General features: G+C 39.1%; 2 pseudogenes; both read right to left on the bottom strand.

Moving 5' to 3' along the window:
- Window positions 1–6,130: 6,130 nt before the first annotated feature.
- On the bottom strand, window positions 6,131–7,077 carry LOC122491415 (annotated as a pseudogene).
- A 549-nt stretch (window positions 7,078–7,626) lies between these two features.
- On the bottom strand, window positions 7,627–11,453 carry LOC122490978 (annotated as a pseudogene).
- Window positions 11,454–12,629: the final 1,176 nt, after the last annotated feature.

Genomic DNA, 12,629 nt, shown 5'->3' with positions numbered 1-12,629 from the left:
ATTTTCCATGGCTCCATTGTTGGCAGCCACAGAGCAGTGAGAGCCTTCCCAAAGAGTGGCTCAAGTGGTGCAGGTGACTAGGAGGTGCAGGACTGTCCTTGGTCCTCAGTGCTATCATAAACTGTGACATTCTAGAATCCCAAATCAAACTTTGTGAGTGGTTATTTGTTCTGCCCACATGAGGGGAAGGATCTAATATTGGGAGCCCTGTGCCTGCTCCTGCTCGTTGCTGTGGCTGTTGTGGTTTGATTTTGGATCCACCTGTTGGTCCTTGCACCACTATTCATGCCAGCGCAGCCAGACTAAGTGGCTATAGCCAGGGTGAATTAGAGGAAAATTCATTTACCATTGTTCCCAGTGGAATAATTTTTTTCAACTATCACACGCTGGAAAACATGTACAGGCAATTTGGCTTTATGAAACTTCTGCTAGGAAAATCAATGCAACATCGATGATGTTAAATGGTAAGGTTAGTTTTTAAAAACAATTATTTCCCTAGATTCTCCTGCACATTCTCTAGGAATTCTTCTATGAGTTCTGTAAACATTAACAGGAGGCTATAGAATAGTTGAAGATACAATTCATTTTCCAAGGTCAAATTTACTTCTTGGAAGGCCCTCTATATTCTGCATGTGAACATAATTGCACAATTAAGAAACACAGCCTCAAATATGTTGATTACAATATAATTTCCATCACTTCACACATGAATTGCTCAAGATTTAAACTTCAAATTTAAATACAACACATATTCAGAAGAGACAAAAAAGTAACATTTACTCATACTGTTCCTCAAAATTTCAAATATGTTGATGACTGAATCAAACTTGGAATTCACGATTACCTCGAATGTGTACAGATGTAATTTTTCTTAAAAAAGCAACAAATACCTAAAAACAACTGTTTTCTACCTAAATAATGAGTTAAAATAATTTAACAATTTGGTTTGTTTAGAAACTATAACATATGCCTGTAATATGAAAAGTAGAAAAAAAAAAAGCCTTAATCTCATCTCAATTCCCTTCATATTCTGGAGGAGCTGAAAAAAAAGATAATATAAACCAGTTATAACATTTCTTTTGTTTGTAGGTGATGATGATCCTAAAAATAAAGGCAATTGCTACCTATGTTAGAGCTGTAGTGTAGGAATCTGAGGATATGTCAGTATTCCAGTAAACAGTAAGAGGGATAAAAGAGAGAAAAGCCCACGGCATGGGTTCCTTCTATCTGTCTTCCTATCTTCAGATATAAGCTTTTGCAAAACAAAAGTGGGTGGGGTTATGTCTTTTTCATGTCTTCCTGAGGGCACGGAAGGTCTTTTTAATGTCATTTTGGTTTTTTTCTTTTTAAGATGGTCCTGGATCTTCTTTTTACTGTATTAATTTGTGGAAGAATGTAGCAGGCACTTGGATCAATTTGCTGGGGGCCCATGTAGTAGTTTAGAGCTAGCCCTTGTGACAAAGACTGTTTGCTTCAAGAATTAGTTTGTTACACACTTTCTGAATTGGGAGAATTCAATTTTATTCCAGTGTATTTCGAACATCTAGCAAATTCTGCTTACAGTTTTTCTTAGGTCTCTTTTTTTGTATTTTTATTGAGCTTTCTTTTTTTTTTCTGAGCATGAGTTATACATGTTCATTATAGAAAATCTAAATATCACAGAAATATGTCTCCTATAAGCTTTCCCAAAGACATTAGTTTAGACCAGTAGACTTTTCATTCTGTAACCTAACATGGTCTAATGATAGTCTGTGTTATGGAGAAAAAAAATACTTTAGAAAATTAGAACGTAGTTAGGTTCTTCAGAAATTGCTACAAGATATGTGGACCTAAAGTTTAATAAATCTCCTATATTCCTTCTTAGACCTCATTCTGAGTGTATTCTCTTCTTATAAATTATGATACCACCATTTTCAATACAGTGTAAAAAATACCTCCAAGCTCAACTCAAAGATCTAATGACATTGTCAGTAGTTCCCCCAAAGAAATTAACTTTGTTTGAATTTCGATTTAGATTTTGGATTCTGAAAGATATTTTAGTTTGCCTTCCAAATAATGAACAAATATAGGGACCAAAAAGAAGGCCTCAGAATTGAAAATGTTTGGCTAAATATCATTAGTTTACTACTTACTAAGGTTGGTTAAATAATGTTTAAATAAATTGCATTTAGTAGTTTTATTATACTGCTAATGTTCAGTAACACATTACCTATCTGGCATTTAGTTAACCAGCAACCTTAACCCTTCAGAACATAGCTTGAAACCAAAAATAAAACCAAAATAGATCACAAGAACAAAAGTTCTCATTCCTCATGTAGAAGGTCTCCCAGGTCCTCCTTCAAAGTCAATTTGCTCTTATGTAGGACATAATTTTATTAAGTTTTATATATGATTTTAATAAGCTTGGCTATCAGGTTTATGACCATCTTCAAGGTTAGAAGAATCACATTTGTAGAAGGGAGAGTTGCTTCTCCATTCAAAGACATCAGCAACCGTGAGAAGTAGGAACTATGAACTTGAAGACAAAGAGAAAAGAATTAAAAAAAATCTATAAATAAAAGACCTAATTTTTCAAAAATTTCAGTTTAGGTTTGGAATAACAGCTCCTTAAATGGTCTATTGTATGCCCTATGAATCACAAAAATCTCCCTTACACACCCAACGTCTTTAAAGAACATTTCATCAACCTAGTTAACAATACTTTGCTCTTCTTTGAGGATAGAAGGTCTCTTCAGACCTTTCAGTGGTAGGTAGTATGGTCCTACTCTGGTCTTCTATGGGTTAGAAGTGGATTGTCCACATTTTTGACCGTCTAACCTCCTTATAACCAGCACCACCACTCCTTCACATTCCTTCTCACTTAGAGCCTAGGCTATCTAGCTATTAGCATGATATGGTATAAAGGACAATAACTCTGTAGTCAAACAGACACAGTTTTGAATCCAGCCCTGCCATTGACAAATTCTATAACCTGGGATGAATTACTTAGGTTCTATGATTTCAGTTTAATCATCTGTGAATGATTTTGATCATCTGTGAATGAGGATGAGGGAATACTATCATAGGGGTATTGTGAAAACTGAATATGAAAATGCCTAACTATGCATACTATATAATAAGTGTTCATTATTGCTATTACCAACTAGCTACCCTCACTCTTCTCTAGTAATCCTCAACTGCTGAATTTCTGATGATTCCACAATCATAGAAAGCTTTGGTACCTGGCTCGTTGGTTCTTTGTCAGTGCTTGACATCGTCCATTCAATATTCCTACCTCATTATTACTTTGCTACTTTTCAGCAGCCCCTTGTCAGGGGCTGACTTGTGCCTTGGTAGTGGATCTATATCATCTCATTGTTTCCTAGATCTGCTGTATATCTGAGATGTTAAATTCTAAGGTGTGCTTTGTTTTGTTATTGTCTTCTTTTCCTCTACTTCTTTTTCTTCTTGCATCTATATTTGCTTTTACAAATAGAGTCCAAAAACTTTAGCCCAATAACTGCTTAATTGTCTTCTGTTATATAAAGTCCACTTTCTTACTTTCTTCTCCTATCCAGTCTACACCTGGTGACTCAAAGCTTCAAGCATTCATACAGTACTCTCTTCTCTCTTGCCCCTTGTCCTTCCAATGTACCCCTCTCAAATTTCCTTATCTATGTGCAACCTAGCTTTTCTGTTCATACAAGTCCTTTATCAGATATATTTGTCGAAAATATTTTCTCAATCTATGTTCTGCTTAATCATTTTCTTAAATAGTGTCTTTGGATGAACAGAAGGTTTTAATTATGAAGTCCAATCACCAAAATTTCTTGTATGGCTGGTGCTTTCTGTGTCCTGAGAAATTGTTGCTTACTTCATAGTCATGAAGAATTTCTCATATATTTTCATTGGAAGTTTAGCTTTTACATTTAGGTCAGAAATCCATCTCCAATTAATCATTGTGTATTGTGTGACATAGGCGAAAATGTCCATTTATTTTTTTCATATAGTTACGCAGATCTGTTGGAAGACTTTTCTGCCCCCACTGAATTGTTTGGTACCTTTATGGAGAGCAGTTGCTCAACCGTGTGTATATCTTTATTGATGACATATTCTATTACATTAACTTATTTGCCTTTCTTTATGCCAATACTATTGTTAAAAAACACATCTCTAGATCTCTTGTAAATTCTCATGTCTTGTGAGCAGAGGTACTAATGATCTTTGCTCTGGATTACTTTTTCAAAGATATTTATATAGAAAATAGTCTTAAAAAACAGAAATAATGTCTCCCTCCAGAATAAAGGAAGGCTTGTTTATTGCCTATTATTATAAATATAATAAAGATCATGTTTCCCTTGTAGGCAAAGGTCAGGCAGGCTCACTGTCTAATATTAAAATATTTGGGTTCCCTAAAGTCAGGATTCCTCTCCTGTACTGGACTCTACTGTGTGTTCAGTTATCATCTGACACTTTTTGTGTCATTCTGTGGGAACTGGTGCTCGGTGAACTGACACTAATGCTGATAATCTGGCTATAACTATTGCCATGAGTAATAAGGTCCTTTATCTCTGATCCTGGAGTGTTAGGTCTTCTGCCAGCATCCTCAAAAACTGGCAGGCTACAGGTCCAGCATATGCTCTGTCTTGGTGAACTTTCTGTGTGGATTTGTAAAGAATGTATATTTTCCCATTGTTGGATGCAGTGTTTTATAAAATCAATTAAGTTGGTAACTACTGTGTAAATCTTGCACATGCTTATTTTCTTTCCAACTATTTGTTCTATCAAAGACTTAAGGAGAAATTTTAAGGATCTCATTCTCTATTTCTATTTCATTCAGTTTTTGCTTTGTGTATTTTGAACCTATGTTAATAGGTGCATATGCATTAATGACTGTTGTGTTTTTTTAAACAAACTGATTTGTTTTTAAACTATGACATGTCCATCTATACCTGTGGTAATATTTCTTTTTTTAATGTTTATTTTTGAGAGATAAAGATAGAGATAAAGATAAAGACAGAGAGACAGAGAGAGAGAGAGAGAGTATAAGCAAGAGAGGGGAAGAGAACAAGATGATAAAGGATATGAAGCAGGCCCTGCATTGACAGCAGACATCCTGATGTGGGGCTTGAACTCACGAACCATGAGATCATGACCTGAGCCAAAGTCAGGTGCCTTAACTGACTGAGCCACCCAGGTGCCCCAATATTTCTTGTCCTCATGTCTATTTTCTCTGCTAATTACATAGCCACTTAAACTTAAAATCTCCAATGGCTCCAAATAACCTTCATAATAAATGTCAAACTCTTAATCTTGGCATTCAAAATTCTTATTATCTGGTTTATGTCTACCTCTCCATCATTAAATGTCTTACAGTTCTGCCACCTTAACCCAGTGTAGTGACAAAACAACTTCTTTGAGTTCTTAAAATTCTCCATGCTCTTCCCTTTTCTCTAGCTGGCTAACTTCTCTTTATCTTTAGAAATCACCTGTTTTGGGGAAACTTCTCCCATCCCCTCTCCCAAAGCACACATGCTGGCTTTGAATTAGGTGCTCCATTTCTGAGCTCTTACAATGCCTTGTGGCTATCTATGACTATAGCATAGTTATTATAAAGTTGCTTTATAAATTTTAATTCTCTTGTCTATCTCTCATATCATAGTGTAAGTTCATCAAGAAAAGGAGTTTTCCTCTCATCGAGGTACTCAATAAATGCTTATTGAAAGAACGAATAGAGCATGATCCATTACTCACAGAGAGGACCATAGATCATTAAAAATATTTTATTTTTTAATTAAAAATTGTATTTACTTAGAAGCATTCAGAATGTCAACAAAACAGCTACAACTTTTTTTTTGCCATTACAGAGTAGTATTCAGTTAACAGAACAATAATTATTTCACATAAGCTGCATCAGAGACAACTGAAGATGAAAAAACTACCATCCCCATATATAACTAATTTGTGCTGTGCACTAACAGGAACCTGCTTTAAATTTCCATACCAATTTACAACCTGCATACTGTACCAGGCAAGGTTAGTGACTTTTGACAATACTACCAGGACAGGGCTATCTAAAGACACATTCCACAGTGCGTTCGCTATACAAAAAAAAAAAAAAAAAAAAAAAAAGACACGGTACAACTTAAAAACAAATCTTACATAGCCTTACATTTTAATTTTTTTTTCTTTAAAAGGAGCTGTGCACAGGGGGGGGTTAAATGCTTTATACACAAGGAAAAAAAACTGCTCTAGAACCAACTTATTCACCATCATCGTCTTCATCTTCCTGGTCCTCCTCCTTGTCCTTCTTTTTTTTTTTTTTTGCTTTTTTTGGCTTGACGACTCCCTTTGTAGCCGCATCAGGCTTTTCTTTAGCTCAGTATGCAGCAATATCCTTAGCCTTCTTTTCATAAGGCTGCTCATCATCTGCGGCAGAGTTATTCCACATCTCTCCCAGTTTCTTTGCAACATCACCAATGGATAGGCCAGAGTGTTCTCCTTTGATTTGGGGGCAATACTCAGAACAAAACAAGAAAAAGGCTGAAGGAAACCTCCCCGGGGGCAATGGGATCATTAAACTTCTTTTTTGTTTCCCCTTTAGGGGGGATATAAGTTTTCATTTCTCTTTCATAATGGGCCTTGTCCGCCTTTGCCATGTCTTCAAATTTTCCTTTCTCTTTTTTTTTTTTTTTTTTCAACGTTTATTTATTTTTGGGACAGAGAGAGACAGAGCATGAACGGGGGAGGGGCAGCGAGAGAGGGAGACACAGAATCCGAAACAGGCTCCAGGCTCTGAGCCATCAGCCCAGAGCCTGACGCGGGGCTCGAACTCACGGACCGCGAGATCGTGACCTGGCTGAAGTCGGACGCTTAACCCACTGCGCCACCCAGGCGCCCCTCTGAGCACTTCTCAAAAAACTCTCAGAAGCCAACTGGAGCATCTGGGTGCTTCTTCTTGTGCTCCTCTAGGCAAGTTTGCACAAAGAATGCATATGATGACATTTTTCCTGTTGGCTTCGTAGGATCTCCTTTGCCCATGTTAAATTATTTTCCTTAGGGAGGCACAGAGTCACCTAGTGCTGGTCTGGCTCTCACTTGCCCCATTGCTGTCTCTGTGGAGTTAAATGTACTGCAGTGGGTGTAAGAGTGCGAGCCAAATGCAACCTCCAAAAAGATTTTAAATTATATTTCATATGCTCTATTTAAGAAGGCATGAAAGTACATAATATGGCTTAAAAATGCTATCATAGAGGTATATCATGTCCAAAATGCTTAACATTTTTTACATGATGCGCATCCTCAGAAAGGCAGAAAACTTGTTACTTGAAGTAAAACAAGTTTGAAGGTTTGTTATGATTTATTATTAGCTCCGTATTTTTAATAACAATGCAAACAGCCATTTGTTCCCCCCAGCCAAACAGCAGGTTTATTCGTGACGCTGGATTCTGTACACATCATGCAGCATGCACGCAAGCATTCCCTCGGGAGTCTCTCTGGCGGGAGGGACGGCACTGGAGCGGTATAAATGAAGCTTTGGTGTGCAGGTTTTCAGGAGAGAGCACAGGTTAACACTGCAAGATGAACGCTTCACACAACACCAGCTCACAATGTGGATTGGGTTTTTGGCCAAGGGGGTAAATTCGAAGTGACTAGACACTGGGGCCACCGCAGACCCGACTTGGGACCGGGCGCCTAGGGCTGGGGCTCTGCCGGGCCCTGTCGTTTTGCCTTCATCTGCAGGTACTGCCCTTTGCCTTGCTCAAAACGCTTCTTCTCGTCCCTGGTCTCGGGCACGAGCTGGGGTACCAGCAGTGACTTGTTCTCCTAGCTCAGGCACATGTAGGTGAAGAAGGCACTGGCAGCCCGGTAGTGCTTCTGCGAGTTGTCCACCACGGGGTTGGCGTCCACCAACACCTCGATTTTCACGGACCTGTTGCTCGTGAATGTCATGTGCCCAGAGATGGTAATGATGCACCCTTTTCTGAGCTTGTGGTGTAAGTTAATGGCGTCCACAGACGCAGTGACTATGTTGGTCTTGCAGTGATGTGTGGCCACAATCCTGGCCATCTCGTCCACGAGCTTCATGGTGACATCTCCATGCACAAAGCCGTGCAGGGTGCAGTCGGAAGGCCCCACCGGGTGGATCAAGCTGGACTGGCTGTAGCTGACCGTGTCCGGCTCTGGGTTCAGGACAGGCTGGACGACATCTCCCTTCCTCTACTTGGTTTGTGTGCGCTCCAGCTTCTGGGTCTTGTAACGCTTCCGGCCCTCCTACTCCTGCTCCAGTCGGGGATACATGACTGGAGGCACCTCCAGGACCTTGTCCACGTTCTTCAGTGACAGGGGCACGTACCACCGGGTGGCCTTGTTGGTCAGCTTTTTAGTACCTGTGAGGATGTTTTCAGACATCACGTTGACCTGGACTTTCATGGAATGCATGGAGGTGGAGGTGATACCTGCGCAGAAGTGCACCACCTCGCGGATGCACAAGGGCGACAGGAAGTCGGTGCCCTCCATCCGGGCCAGGGCAGCCACGCAGCTGTTTCAGTCCCGGGTGCTGACGATGGCCCCTGCCTCCTCCCTCACCTTCAGGATGGTTCCACTGTGGACACTGCCAGCCACACTGACACCATCCGGCCGCGTGATGGGGCAGACCTAGATGGAGGACTAGATGGTCTCCGCGGCAGGACCCAACGTGCTGGCCCCGTTGGCGAACAGCTGAAGGAGAACCCAGGTGTCTGGCAGGCCTGGCGCAGAATGAACGACCCTGGGCGGCACCCTGGAGGGGGAGGGCCAAAGACGCCATTTTTTAATATACAGAATAAAAGAAAACAAGGTAACCTATCAGACACAATTCCAAAATACTGGCTAGGTTTCTCCTGAAGAAGTCTGTCAAAATGTCTCTTCACCTAAATGTACCCCTTAAAGACAGGCAGGTTCCTGGCTTTTTGACCAGGGACTAGCAAGTCCTGACCCACTGACTGCTACTTCGGTTGTAGAAGTTAATAATAGTCTCCATTTGTTACTTGCCATGATCTGGTGCCTTTACTCCTGTCAACAAATGAAGAAGTGAAGGAATTTGCCTCCGGTAGAACTGCTTAGAGGTAGCAGACCAGTATTTAACCTCAGGCCCGTGTGACTAAAGTCTGAAAGTAAACGACCTGGATACCAGACTCTTTCTGTTTTCATGTTGTAGACTGTGGTTAACCTCGACACTAGCCTACTTTTGGTGATAACCATGGATCATAAACACAGAACTTAATGTCAGTATTGTTGCTAGCTGTTTTAGAACAAAGCCTTCTGAATGGCGAATAAAACCTCCATATATATTTCTGTTTTCTTATCTGTAACATTTTATTCCTTATATATTCCTGTATAATCATTCCTTATGGGAAGAGTAAAAATTCTCTGTAATAAAAGGAATGTCTGGCATTTGTAAAATATCATAAGACATTTAGAACAAAAACAAATGTCTTATAAATTCGTTGGAGTTGCTTGAAGAAATGTGTAATATTAAGGCAAATTATTAGTGGTTGAAATGTATTTTTCACAAATCCCACCAGTTGTTTTAAGTGCAATCTCACGGTAACAGTTTGTTCAGCCAAGATTAACATAAGCCAATATACACATTTGTAGAAAAATTCGACCCAATTACTTTGAGAAACACTGACATATTTTAGATTAAAATGCCAAAAACTGGAAATTTCTTAATAATTAGTTTCAAAAATGACATTTTTTGGAGAAAAACTGTCCTTAAAAACACCTCCATGCACTTATGTTACATCTATTATGCCACATATTGAGTTACATAAGTGGGCAAAATAAGAAAAGCAACTAATCTCAATAGTTATAGCTCATGTTTTTTTCTAGTTGACATACGAGGCGAGTTGCCTTAAAGGTCATTAGTCATGTGCTCTTGCAGATAAATCTCACAACTGATGCTGTTTAACTTGGCAGGACTATAAAATATTAGAAAGCTGTTATTGAAATTCTGGAAGTTTTTGTAAAGTCCTAAAACTTCAAAAATTGAAACTATTACAAAGATTGTTCATGCTTTTATTTTGTAAAATCAAACTATAGCATCTCCTGGCTTTTTTTTTTTTTTACCTCCTCAAATACAGCTACAAGCATATCTTTCCTGGTTTAGGGAAACACATGTATCCATACGTACCAATTCAATAGGTTTATGTGATTTTTATTGGGACTTTGGGATAATGGGGAGAAAGCCATCAGAAATACACCTATTATGTTATTTTGTATACAGAAGATTAAGGAAAATATAAGACACTGTAGAGCGGAATGAGCAAGTGTTAACAGAACATTTCAGATAAGAATACTAGGCAGGGACTAGCTAAAATTATTATAATTTCAGATGCTGTCTGCATGAAAAATGTAAACCAGTTATTACAGTAAATCAATTAGAGCATTTCAGGAGTTATGTATGCTGATGAGTAGGAGAAGGAACTTTAGGAGTAGATCAACAGAGCAAATAGACTTTCACCATCAGTGTAAAACATGTACTGGAATTTGGACTTCTTATTCCATCACAACTTGGTATAATCTTTAAGACATGTAGCTCTTAAGTTCCCTTAGCCTGTGTCACAATCTCTCTTCTTCTTAAATACTCAGGAGAAGGGTATTCTGTTGATCAAGATCAAGGTCACATATCACTTAATCCTTCATCTAAATGACCACATTACTTCTTGTCTATACCATTAATTTTTACTGCCTTGTGGCTATTGCTGAACTATTACCTCAAAATGCAATTGAATTCTTACAATTTTTAGGGCAGACACCAAATCCTTTACTGCTTGATATACTCCCCTATGACTAGCATTGTAGATGCACTTTAAAATTCACTGAAACCTGTCAGGTAAACATGGCTGATTGAACAAATGTGTTCATCTCTCCACTTTCTCCCAAATTTCCAGCAAAATTACAGGAAGGAATAAAAAAGGTACTGATTTATACAATACAAGATAATGAGAATGGGAGAGAAGACAGCAGTGGACTAGAAAGATAAAAATTGGGGAAATATAGCAAGTGCATGGAAGAAACATTTAATAGTGTAGGGGAGGATGAATCTTAAAAGCAAGCAAAGGGAGGTAACAAAGTGCAAACCTATTCATTTGTCAAACAGTGGAAAGGCTCAGGCATTAGAGGTAACAATTAATCAGAGGAGGGGTATTATGGTCTGAATGTCTGTGTCCCCACTCCCCAAATTCATCTGTTGAAATCCTAACCCCCAAGGTCATAGTATTAGGAGGCAGGGCCTCTGGGAGGTGATCAAATCATGAAGGTGAAACTGTAATGAATGGGATTAGTGCCCTTATGAAAAAGGCCCTAGAAAACTCCTTTGTCTCTTCCACCATGTGAGGATACAATGAGAAGTCTGCAACCTGCATCCTGCAATCTGGAAGAGGACTGTTACCAGAATCCAACCATGCTGGTACTCGGCCTCCAGAACCCATGCTGGTGCCCAGCCTCCGGAACTGTGAGCAATACATTTCTGCTGTTAATAAGCCACTCAGTCTGTGGTATTTTGTTATACAGCCTGAGTGATGAGGAGTAATGGAGACTAAAAACTAATGAATTGGGTTAAGATACAAATTAGGATTAGACAGTCATCTAGGTACCCCCCTTACCCCATGCAGCATATGCCCACCCTGATGCCACCTCCAGAGGAAATGAAAGGTACTATACATAAGGTACTCTACATAAGGTACTCTATACATCCCAACAAATGTCTTCCTTATTATCCCTGACCCATTTAGCTCATCCCCCCACCCACAACTCCTCCAGCAACTCTCAGTTGGGGCTCTGCATTTAACTCTCCTATGTTTTGTCCCCCTCCTTGTTTTTATATTATTTTTGCTTCCCTTCCCTGTGTTCATCTTTTTGTGTCTGAAAGTCCTCATATGAGTGAAGTCATGTGATGTCTGTCTTTCTCTAACTAATTTTGCTTAGCATAATACCCTCTAGTTCCATCCACATAGTTGCAAAGGGCAAGATTTCATTCTTTTTGATTGCCAAGCAATACTCCATTGTGTATATATATATATATATATATATATATATATGTATATACCACTTCTTTATCCATTCATCCATTGATGGACATTTGGGCTCTTTCCATACTTTGGCTCTTGTTGATAGCACTACTGTAAATATTGGGGTCCATGTGCCCCTTTGAAACAGCGCCCCTGTATCCCTTGGATAAATACCTAGTAGTGCAATTGCTGGGTCATAGGGTAGTTCTATTTTTAATTTTTTGAGGAACTTCCATACTGTTTTCCAGAGTGGCTGCACCAGTTTGCATTCCCACCAGCAGTGCAAAAGAGATCCTCTTTCTTCGCATCCTCGCCAACATCTGTTGTTGCTTGAGTTGTTAACGTTAGCCATTCTGACTGGTGTGAGATAGTATCTCATTGTGGTTTTAATTTGTGTTTGCCTGATGATGACTGATGTTGAGCATTTTTTCATGTGTCTTTTAGCCATCTGGATGTCTTCTTTGGAGAAGTGTCTGTTCATGTCTTTTGCCCATTTCTTCAGTGGATTATTTGTTTTTTGGGTGTTGAGTTTGATAAGTTCTTCATAGATTTTGGATACTAACCCTTTATCTGATATGTCATTTGCAAATATCTTCT

This window comes from Prionailurus bengalensis, chromosome C2 (assembly GCF_016509475.1).
Source record: "Prionailurus bengalensis isolate Pbe53 chromosome C2, Fcat_Pben_1.1_paternal_pri, whole genome shotgun sequence".
NCBI lineage: Eukaryota > Metazoa > Chordata > Mammalia > Carnivora > Felidae > Prionailurus > Prionailurus bengalensis.
Note: the sequence above shows the minus strand (reverse complement) of the source record. Positions and strands in the feature narration are given on the sequence as shown.